Source organism: Tamandua tetradactyla, chromosome 7 (genome assembly GCF_023851605.1).
Source record: "Tamandua tetradactyla isolate mTamTet1 chromosome 7, mTamTet1.pri, whole genome shotgun sequence".
In the NCBI taxonomy this organism is placed as follows: Eukaryota; Metazoa; Chordata; class Mammalia; order Pilosa; family Myrmecophagidae; genus Tamandua; species Tamandua tetradactyla.
The window spans coordinates 30,029,051-30,040,551 of record NC_135333.1 but is presented as its reverse complement, the minus strand read 5'-3'; positions in this window follow the sequence as shown (position 1 = coordinate 30,040,551).

Below are 11,501 nucleotides of genomic sequence, written 5' to 3'. Positions count from 1 at the left end.
CAATCCTGGTGAGGTGTCCCGGTGGCTTGGACGGAGTAGAGGAGATGGCAAGAACAGGACAGATTCGGGGTGTGTTTTGGGGAAGGTGCCAGCAAGAACTGCTGATGACTTGGGCCTAGAAGGTGAGGTAAGGGGAATTGGCATAATGCAAGATTTGGTGCCCGAGCTGCTGGACAGAGGTTTTGTCCCCTTCGCTGGCTGAGACCAGACCCCAGGAGAAAAGGCCCATGGCGCTGGGCCCCTCTCCTGCCTCCCGTGCCACCCGCCCCCACCCAGCCTTCCTTCTGCTCCTCACGCCCTAAGGCTTTGCACCACCGGCTCCGCCTGCCCGTTCGGAGCCCTCTCAGCCACAGCGTCGCGCCCTCTCACTGCACCCTGGCTAGATGCTCCAGCTGTCAGTTACCGCTCTCCAGTCTGTTGTGACATTTGTTTTCTTTCCATCCGCCGCCCCTCCCCCGGACTGTCAGCTCCATAAGGGCAGGACCTTGTGTGTCCCACGCGCTGTTGCTGCTTCTCCAGCACTAGGACAGAACCTGCCACAGCCTGCTCCATAAACACTGAGCAAAGGAAAGAAGAGTGCCGTTTGGGCCATGCTGAATTAAACACCCAGGCAGAGATGTTGAGCCGGCAGTGGATTGATGAACTAGAGTCCCAGGGGGAGATCAAAGCCACAGGAGTAGGCTCAAGAGCCATCAGTTTCTTCTAGATATTATTGAAAGGCAAGGGGCCAGGTGTATAGACAGAGAAAAGAAGGAGGCCCCAGACCGGGGACCAGGGCAGCCAGTGTTTAGAGGTTAAGCAGAGGAGGCAGCAAAAGAAAGCAAGGAGGAGTAGCCAGGGAGGCATGAGGAGAACTGGGACAGCTGGAGAGCAGGGGTCACGGAAGCCCAGAGCACGTGGCTGGGATTCGCTGGGGTGGACTGTGTGATCCTGTGCTGAGCATTCATTTAGCACAGTGCCCAGCACATCCAGAAAAGCAGGGACTGTTCTCGGGGCTGCTGCTGCTCTCACTATCTCCTCTACGTAACCACGGCTGACGGGTGAGCCACACATACGTATTTGTTGAGCGACTGAGTAACATCACATCTTTGCTGAAGGCGCCCACACCTCCCTCCGCCCCTGCCCTGATCCTTCTCTGAAAGCAAGAAGCCCCTGAACCTCTTCCTCGGGGCCCTCAAAGCCAGCACATCCAACCCTACTCTCATCTTTACCCCAACCTGTTTCTCTGCAGTCCCTCCCTCTCAGCAAATGCCACCGCCATCCACGCAGACACCCAGGCCGGAAGCTGGGACCAGGCTGGGACCAGGGTCCTTCCCTCCCCAAATAGCCAGCAAGTCGCCAGCTCCCATCAAGTCCGCCTCCTAAATCTCTCTCCTTCTCTGTCCCCTCCTTGTCCCACAACCGCATTCTATTCCAGTTTCTCCCTCTCTCACCTGGGTGATTGCCACGGAAGTATTGTAGGAACAGGGCACTGAGCACCCAAATATCCGTCCTTCACCCAGAATCCCCAGGTGTTGCTGGTTTGTCTCATTGCTTTACCCACCTCTCTAGCTGCCGCCCTCCCTGTCTCTCCTGTGAAACTATGTGATAGCTGAAGACCTGAAACTTCATCCTTAACCTTCCCATACGCACTAAGAACATTCTTTATCACCCTGCTGCCATTATCAAGCTCAGGAAATATTGCATTGATATGATACTGTCACCTAATGCACCATCCATATCAAGTTGTCCCAATTGTCCCAGTGTCTACCACAGCTCTATTTTCTCCTACCAGGATCCGATCTAGAATCACACATGGCACTTTGCTCACAACTCTCTGGAATCTCTTTTAATCTAGAACAATTCCCTGGCCCTATTTTGTCTTTCACGAAGACCCCAGGTCAGTGATTTTGCAGAATCCCCCTCAGTTTGGTTGGTCTGGCGTTTCCTCAGGATTAGATGCAGGTGATGCATTTTTAGCAACTTTTCAGGGGCACATGAGGCCCATCACCCCACCCCAGGGAGGCTGAGCGGCTGCTTGGTTAGGTCCGGACCTGCCCTCCTAAAAGTACCTTTTCCCTCTGAAATCAGTGTGTAATCTCAGGGGTGATACTTTGAGATCTTGCAAATATCCTGTTCCCCAACAACCTTTCAACAGGAGATTCAGAAGCATTTATCATTATGGTGGCTGCAAAAGACTCTTTTCTAATCCTTCAGCCTCACCCTGCTCAAATTCATCCTTTGCACCTTTGCCCTAGTGGACTTCTCTCCCTTCTCAAACAGCTTTCATGGCTCCCTACTATTCAGAAAAGTCTAGACTCCTCAGCCAGGCTCTAGAGGCCCAGCATGGTCTAGCTCAACTGTGCATCCCCATCCATGCTCAAGCTGTCCATGCCAGGACACCTCCTTGTCACACCTCCAAGCCTTTGCCCAGGCTGCTTCCTCAGCTGGAACACTGGTCCAGAGGGCTCTCCTCCGTGCGTCCTTTCCTGGCTGGAACCATCTCTTTCTCCTCTGCTCCCGCCCCCATCCCCCCTCACCCCAACACACAAGCCCTTTGCTCACAGCGTGGCACATCTGTTTCTGCTCTTTCTCTGGGCTGCCATTTGCCACCTCCCAGCTGCCCGCTTTACTAGATGATTTGCTTTCTGGGGCAGAGACCATGGCTCACTCCTCCCGAACACCCAAAGTGTCTAACACCAGGCTTTATAGGCAGTTAGCGCGCATGTTTGATAACCGAATGCTAGAGGGCAGTGAGAAACCAGGACTGCTGGCCAGGGTTGGGATATGCATTCCCTGGCCCCACCTCCCCAAACACTCTCCATGCTGAAGATTCAGACCAAGAGGCAACACAGTGCAGTAGAGGTCGAGGCCCCAAACTTTGGGGCCCAGCATACAAGGCTTTCAGGTCAGCAAGATGCTGACCAGCTATCATGGGTGACCAGCCCGGTCAGCAGACTTTCCCCTTTCCCTGGGAATGTCACCCTGATTTTCTTTGAACAATTTCCTTTTCCCTATGCTCAGGCCATGGGGTTTGCACGGGGAGCTGACCCCATCCCTGCTCCCCAGGTTGGGCACATGACCCACACTGGCCTAGGGAGACCCCTTCTCGGGACTTCACATCTATGGGGATATGCGAACCCTGTTTCCTTGTCACTAAGTGGGTAGGATGCAGCCTGGTGCTGCCGGCAGTCCTCATGTCCCTGTCAAGGGAAGGTTCTGGCTGAGAATGAGGCCAACACAGGAGAAAGAAGGGCAAAAACCGGCTTTCTGATGCCGTCTGAACACCTGGATCCAGCGACGCCTGAAGCCAGTACCCCTAGACTATGTCCCTATGAGTCATTCCATCTATGTTCAGTCCGCTTCTACCATTTGCAACCCAAAGATCGTAACCCACCAGCTGTGAGATGATCTATTTAATTACAGCAGGTAGAGTAGCACAGCAGGGCTTCTCATTAATTATATGAGAACTGTTAATATTATTAAGACTTGTCTCCCCAACCCCCACCCCGAGTAAGCGATGCAGGAGGCCAGAGGGCAGGCGAGACATCCCCAGGCTTCACCACACACACTGTCCCAGGGACCAAGCCAGCCTGGCAGAGGACTCACCCTCCTTTCTCTGGCCTGCGGCGTCACCTCCCCCAGGGGCTCTGGCGAGGAGAGATGGACCCTTTCGGGCACTATCAGCTCGCGGCCCCTCCTGGGGCCTCCGCGGGATCATCTCGGGGAGTTCGTTGGACGCGGGGGCCTCCTCCCGCCTCTCTTCAGGGTCCCAGTCCTGCCGGGGAGGGGAGGCGACGGGAAAGGGTGTTAGGGGAGGGAGAAGAAGGGCCCAGGGGCTGTGCTCCCGGCACGAGACGGACAGGAGGAAGGGAAAGGAAGTGGCTAACCCCCAGCAACCTTGCAGGATAGGCAAGTCTATGGAAGCCAAGACCCTGGCCAATGTCACCCAGCTGGGAAGTGGCATATTTGGGAGGGGACCTGAAGCAGGTTACTCTGACTGTGCGTGGTAGAAGGGACTTGGCACAGCGGCCCCGAGAGACACTCCGGGGGGAAGTGGGTTCAAATCCTAGTCCCACCACTTCCCAGACGTAATTTGCTTCCCTTCTCTAAGACTCAGTTTTCTGACCTCACCGTGGCCCGTAACAGCCTACCTCGGGGTGCTGTGACCTTCCAGGAGCCCGACCTGCCCAGCACTTAGCCATATGCCCATCACACAGTGGGAGCACAGGGCTGGGGTCATTTTATTCTGAACCCCATCACCTCCAATCACTTCCCCGTGGGGGGCTCGGGGAACTCATGACAGCCCTTTGTGAATGTCCTGATGACTGCTCACTCCATCTCCCAAGCTTCTCTTCTCCCAGCTAAACCCCCCCCCCCAACCCAGGCCTTGCCAGCACCCCCAAGTCCCGGGCCTGCTCCCTTTCTTCTATCCCGTGGGAATCTGTGTCGAGGCTGGTGGTGGCGCTCAGAAGTGTGTGGACCAAACCCTGGGTGACCTGAGAGTTTGCAGCCACCTGACCCCACTGTTCATTCACCCGGAACACCCTGTCTATCAAATGCCTTCCTCCAAATTCTTCTCGGCGCCATAGGCCACCTCCATGCAGAACCCCCTGCCCATCCTAGGAGCAGGTGGTCCGGGTGGTTAGTTGGGGTAGCCTGAGGTGCTGGCTACATCTCTGGAGGTCCCTAGTCCAATTCCCTGGAGTGAGAGGCCTGGCCCTTGTTTGGCAGTTTGGGTGGGAACCGGGGCTGGGGACAGAGGGGTAACCTGCTCTTATCCCTGGCTTCCTGCCCCCAGCTCACCACAGAGGACGAGCTGCTGGTATCATCAGGGGTGTCACAGTTGAGACTGGAGCTGGTGGCAACGTCAGGGCCCTCGTTGCAGCTGCCACTTGGGGAAATGGTCAGTCCCTCCAGGTAGGGCACAGCCTCAAGTTCCTGGTTCCTGCACCTGGGGACAGCCACAGGACCCTCTTCAGGGGGCCTTGCTGATGGGCTCCTGGGAGAGGAGACACAGACCCATGACTCTTTTCCAAGAAGTGATGGGAAGTTAAGGGGTGACACCCCTCAGTACACATAGGGGTCAGGAATCTGCAGGCCAGCTGGGGAGAGCAGTGCTTCTGCACTGGACACTTTACATGGGGCTACAAAACCCTCCTTTTGCAGTGAATATCACAATTCCCATTTTACAGATGAACAAACTAAGGCTCAGAGAGGTCAAGAAACTGGCCACAATCACAGAGCTAGGAGGTAGCAGAGCTGTATTGTGATTCAGGACTGTTACCCCAACCCATCCCTGTCACTGCAGCAGGAGTGGGAATCCTCCTGCAGCAGAAGACAGAATCGTGCTGGATGAATGGGGGTTTGGGGAGCTGATGTGTATCAGGGCTCTAGGAACACTGAAAGGGTCACCAGCCTGGATGAGCCCAGAGAGGCAGCTGCAGAGAAAGTGGCCTCAGATCCAAGCAGGCTCAGACTGCAAGTATCCCCAAAGAGTGACCCACAGAATCGCCTACAGGATGGCAATGGGCAATGACCCTGAGAAAGAATTCTGTGGACATATATATTTGAGACACACGTCCCTTACCTCGTCCCACCCAAAAGCCACAATGCACCCAAGAAACTAAAGGCACTGAAAAGTCCTGCCGCAAAGATATTCAACTTCGTTTAGCCCAGCCTTTCTGAAACATATTTGAAGGCAGAGCTGTTAGTTTATAATGCCTACCTATGAGGAACACGTGTTCCCAAAGCAATGCTTATTTGATTCAACCCCTGTTATTTCACAAACAGGGAAACTGAAGCACAGAAAGGAGTAACTTGCTAGAGGTCCCACAGCCCAGTGGGGTTGGAGCTGATGTGGAAACCCAGGTTCCTGACCCTCACACCATGTCCAAGAGCCCAGAGGGGCACTGTGGTTCAGCTCAGGCCTGGGGAAGGAGAAGCTGCCAAAGGAATCCCAGAGACTGGAGAAGAGGTGGCCAGGTAGGTGGGTGGCAACAGGTGCTCCTGGGTGCAGGGACTGTTTACTCTTTTAAAGATGTGCAAAGGGAACCAGGGGATGTGGGCAAGCTGCAGGCCAAGCTCACAGCAGGGTGGGCACCTCACTGCCCCAAAGCCCGGAGGGAAGCTGAGCCAGGTCTTGGAGCATCAGAGGGGTGGGCCGGGCCACCCGAGAGACAGCGAGGGTTGGGGAGGATAGGCTCAGAGACCCAGGTGCCAGGAGGGACGGTCGGTCTGAGCTTTCCCCAGGGGTCAAAGAAACGTCCCCACGGCCTGCCTGGGTCCAGCAGGAATGGGCTGACCACGTGACCTCTTCCAGCAGCTGCCATCATGAAGGGGTGCAGAGTCGGGTGGGTGAGGGCATCCTACCCGGGGAGCCCGTCCCCAGACTCTGGACCGTACCCACCTCTCAGGCCCCAGCGCAAGGCCCGTGCCCACCACGGACTGGCAGCAGGAGGTCAAAGCGCCAAATATGTCCTGAAGTGCCGGTGGGCGACGAGGCAGGTCGCAGTAGGGCACCTCGGCACTCGGAGGGCTCCCGGACTCCTGAGACAGAGTGGAAGAGAGGAGTCAGCTCAGCGCCCACGTGGGGGGCCTTCCCTCCCCCTGCGCGGCCCCTCCCCCACCAGGTGGTGTAGGAAGCCTCTCCAAGCATCTCCTCCCAGGAGCTCACAGCTCCCAAGGAGACTGCCCATCAGGCTGTAAGCGCTCCTTGGGACCCAGGTGGGGGGCTGGCAGGGGTACCTGGGTGCGTGCATGCAAGCACGTGTGCGTACATATACTGGCTGAGGTGCAGGTGTGTATATGAACACAGGCCCCTGTGTGTGTGTTTGAGGCATGTGTGCACTAGGTGTTGTGTGCATGTGTGCACACATGTGTATGCAGGTCGAGTGCATGCCTTAATGCATGTTTGTAAATGTGCATGCATGTTTATTTATGTGTGTATGTTGGTATGTGTGTGTGTGCACCTGAGTAAGTGAAGTGGGCAGGAGAAGGACCCAGAGAAGGTGAGAATGATGAGGGGAGAATTAAGAGAGTGAGGGAGAGGGTCTGAGGGAGGAAAAGGTCGGCTGAGGGAGGAGGGGATGGAAGAACAAGACCTTGGGGGCAAGGAAAGATTTGATCACTGAGGGAGGGGCAAGGGGGCTCCAGGCTGCAAGGTCAAGGCCTGGGGTAGGGGCAGGGCCCCGGGCACGCCACCTTCTCCTCTCTCCCTCCCACCCTCGGTAGGGCCACACCTGTGCAGGCTGGGTGCTGGGCTCACCCAGGGGGAACAATGCTCACCTCCGGGAGGCCCCCCCCATTCCTCCCCACTCCCAGGGTGGCAGGGCCCTCCCCCGGGGTGGTGGGAGACAGCGGCCAGGCACCCCGTGCCCCGCCTCCTCTCGGGTTACCTGGGCGGCGGGCTCCGGCGGTGGCGGCTGTCAGCACCCTCATCCCCGGGGGGCTCCAGCTCTGGCCCCCACGCTGCTGCCCTCCCAGGCCCCGACTCCGGGCCACGGTGGCGGCAGCCGAGGCAGCGGAAACCTTAGAGGGGCCGGCGGCAGGAGCAGGGGCCCCTCATTACTGTTTCATAAGGCAGGGCCCAGCCAAGAACAATGTGGGACATGAAACCGCCGGAACCTGATCTGGGCCGCTCACCTGAGAGCTGGGCGGGCTGGGGCCAGGGCCCAGGCTCCCTGGGGACCTCGGGGCCCAGGGCCAAGACTGCACTGGCCACAGCCCTGGGTGGGCACAGGCTTTCATGGTTCCGAGAAGGCTGCCCTCGGCGGGGCCTGGGCAACGCCAAGAAGTGGGCCTGGGGTGGCTGCCCCTGCCCACCGGGGCTGAAGGAGGCAGGCCTGGCTACCATTTCGCCCCCTGCCCCGGGGCCAGAATCTGATCAGAGCTCGGCAGCCGGAGGTGTCAGATCCGCAGCCAAGCCTGGTGCCTTGGCCACCCTGGGGACTGCATGGAGTGAATGAGGAGGGAGTGGCTCACCGGACATCACCAGGGGGTCCCGGTCTGGCCAGGCCCAGCAGGAGCCCCGACTCCACCCTACTGTCTGTCGTGGTCCCTGCTTGCACCCAGGGGCCCGCCATCACCCACCATGGGCCTGAGCAAGTCCAGCAGCCAGGCCGGACTCTGATTTGGCCCAGTCTTCGCTATATTTCCCAGCTGGCAATCTCGCCCCCTGGCTATACTTGGCCCAGTCTTCGCTATACTTCCCAGCTGGCAATCTTGCCCCCTGGCTTCCCCTCTCTGAGCCTTGTTTCATCTCTAAAATGGAGGCAGAGGTGAGACCAAAGCCTTGGGCGAGTGGTCTGTCCTCTCTGTGCCTCGGTCACAGGAGCCACCTCCCAGGGCTGGCCTGAGAAATCAGTGAGTTCATGTTTGTAGAGGCCTTTGAGCAGTGCCTGGTCTATACATCTTCAATATAATAAATGATGCAAAAAAGTTAAGCAGAATTTTATAAATGGTAAATAGCGAGAACGATGTTAAATACAGTTAAGAAAAACTGAGTTGAAAAGGTATGTGCAGTGCCTGGACCCCTTCCCTCCAACCTGGCCCTGCCCTGGTCAAAGCTGCATGTTTCCCAGAGTTAACCCTGGAATCTTGCCCTGGATCATGCAATACATGACACTGGATGGGATCTAAGCATGTCAAAAGGTCGTTATGAAAAAATTAGAATATAGAATGTATACTTTATATCAATATTAAATTTCTTAAACTTGATAACTGTACTTAAGATGGTAAGTGAACATCCTTATTCATAGGAAATGTGCACAGCAGTATTATATGTTCAAGGAGTATGCAACCTGCTCTCTACTGTTCAGAAACTAGAGAGATGATAGAACGATACAGCAAAGATGGACAAATGTCAAAATTGGTGGATCTGTGTATCTGGGGGCTGGGGGCTATGTTGGAGTTCTCTCTATGGGGGTCGGTATTTACATTTTTACAATTTTCCTGTAAGTTTGAAATTATTTCAAAAGAAAGATTAAAAAACTGAGCTATAGTTCACACACAGACAAATGACAATAATGAAAGCCAGGGACAAACAGGGCCAAGGTCTCAGATTTGAATCTCCTTGGAGGAAAAAGTGGCTAAACTTGGTTGCCTGGAGACCTGCTATGACAGAGAGATGGGGAGAAAGTAGATGACGCCGTAGGGCAAGCCTCACAAGACCCGGCGGCCACCCGAAGGCAGGGCCCTCGGACTTCCCTGGGAAAGCAGCGGGAAGAAATCCACCCATCCCTATAACCCCCAACCATGGAGCACCTACTATACACCAGATTCAGAGTGGGCTCAGGAGGCCAGGGTGCCCACGGGGTGCACAGGGAGGTGGACACTAAAGTCAAACAGGGGCGATTACTGGCCTCTGGGAACCAAGGTTAGTACTTTGCAGTCACATCCTGGACACAGAGAATTGTCTCCCACACAGGGTCTCATTGTCAGGCCTGGCTTAGGTACATACAGTTACCTCTCCTGCGTTTGCAAAACTCAGGGGAGTTTTACAAGCTTGGGGCCGTCATCGGAGAGACTAGAAGCTTAAGGAGGTGAAGGATTTGACACAAGTGTCCCTCCCGTTTATTGCCTTGGCTTGGGGGGTGGGGTGGTGACACGAGCGTTTGCCTCCAACTCTCTCCACCTCCATCTCCTTGACTGTCTGGGTCTCCTCACCCACCTGCATTTAAATGCCAGATTCCGCTGGCATCCAGCCCAGGTCCTCCCCTCTTCTCACATTGCCCTCTTCTCCCTAAACAGGGGGCTCATCCAGGAACGTGACCCGAGTGAGCGCCGGGGCCAGCCAAGGCCTGTCTCTGAGCTCCAACCTGTATATTCATAACATCCCCCTCAGGTGTCCCACAGGCACCTCAAACTCAACAGAACAACTCCAGACAGATCCCCCATCCTGAGCTCCCTGCCTCAGGAAATAGGGAGTCTGCCGGGGCCTCCTGTCTACCCTGGGTTATTCAGGAACCAAATCCTGGAGAGTTTTCTATTCAGTGAGTTCTAAATGTGTCCCTTTATCTCCATCTCTAAATCTCCATCGTCTCTTGCATAAGTAATTGCATATTTTCCTCCCTGTTCACCTTGATTCACTCTCACCTCCCTGCACTTCCATTCTCTGCCTAGCATCAGAGGGACTTTGAAAATGCAAATCCAATCTTGTCACTCCCCTGTTTAAGACCTTCCTAGGTTCCCCAGGACTCTTAAGAGGAAGTCCAAAGTCCTCATCATGTCTGCAAGGCCTTGAAAGACCCACACCCCATCCTAGTCTCAAACCTTGTCCTGGAACTCCTCAGCCCTTCCCTCTCCTCAGCAATCAAGTTTGGCCAGGTGCCTCCTTCTTTCTGCCTCAGGGCCTTTGCACATACAGTTCCCTTCTTCTCCCTTACCCCAACTTCATTGGCCAATGCCCAGACAGCCTTCCAGAAGCACTGAGTGTCATTTTCTTAGAGGAACTCTCCCAATGCCTCATCATTTACCCTCATGCCTCTTGCTTTTCCTTTATAGCATTTATCACAACCATAATTAAATAATTATTTGCATGACTACTTTTTTACTCTCTGTTCCCTTGTTAGACTACAAGCCCCATGAAGCCAGGGATTGTGTCTGTCTTATATCTCACCATTTCCCTGACATCTAGCACAATGCCCTCCCATAAGAACTGAATACATGAACTGGTCCAAGTTCTCACATTTGGGATGTGACAGGATTGAGCTCAACTCAGATCTGTCTGAATCTGAGCTTTGTTCCTGCCCCATGCTTGTTCTCTCCCCACCCATGGGGAAAAGTCACTTGCATAGGAAATGAACCACCAGGTCCTTCACGCATCTCTTCCCTGATCTGTAGGCCAGGAAGCTGGTATTAGAGGCATCAAGACACAAGCAGAAAGGTTTACTTTTCTGGGCAGGAAGAGAAGAAACAAGTGCTTTGGCTGAGCACTGCCTGATGCTCAGAGTGAGAGGACATGCCGCCTCCACTTTACCACCAAAGAGAGTGAACCCAGAGAGGTCAAACGATGCAGGGTCACCCAGCAGGTAAGTGGCAAACCAAGGAACTCTGGCCTGCTTGGCTCCAAAGCTAATGGCAATTCCTTTACAAGGGCCACTTCCCAGAGCCTGAACCCCTGAGTGAAGCTGGGCTCGGGAGGAGCCTCAGGACACGATGGGAATGAGGGGGTCAAAACTGGGGCGCTATCTGTACACCAGTGTTCACTGCAGCATTATTCACGGCAGCCAAAAGGGTGAAGCAACCCAGGTGTCCACCAGCAAATCTGGATACAGAAAATGTGGTCTATCCATATAATGCAATATTATTCAGCCTTTTTATTAAAAGGAATGAAGTCCTGATACATGCTACAACATGAATGAGTCTTGAAGACACCGTGTTAAGAGAAAAACATCAGATACAAAGGGATAGATATTGTATGTACAAGTCCACTTATGTGAAATAGCTAGAATTTGCAAACATATATAGACAGAAAGTACAGGTAACTAGGGGCAGTGACAGGGGGAAAGGGGAGTTAATAC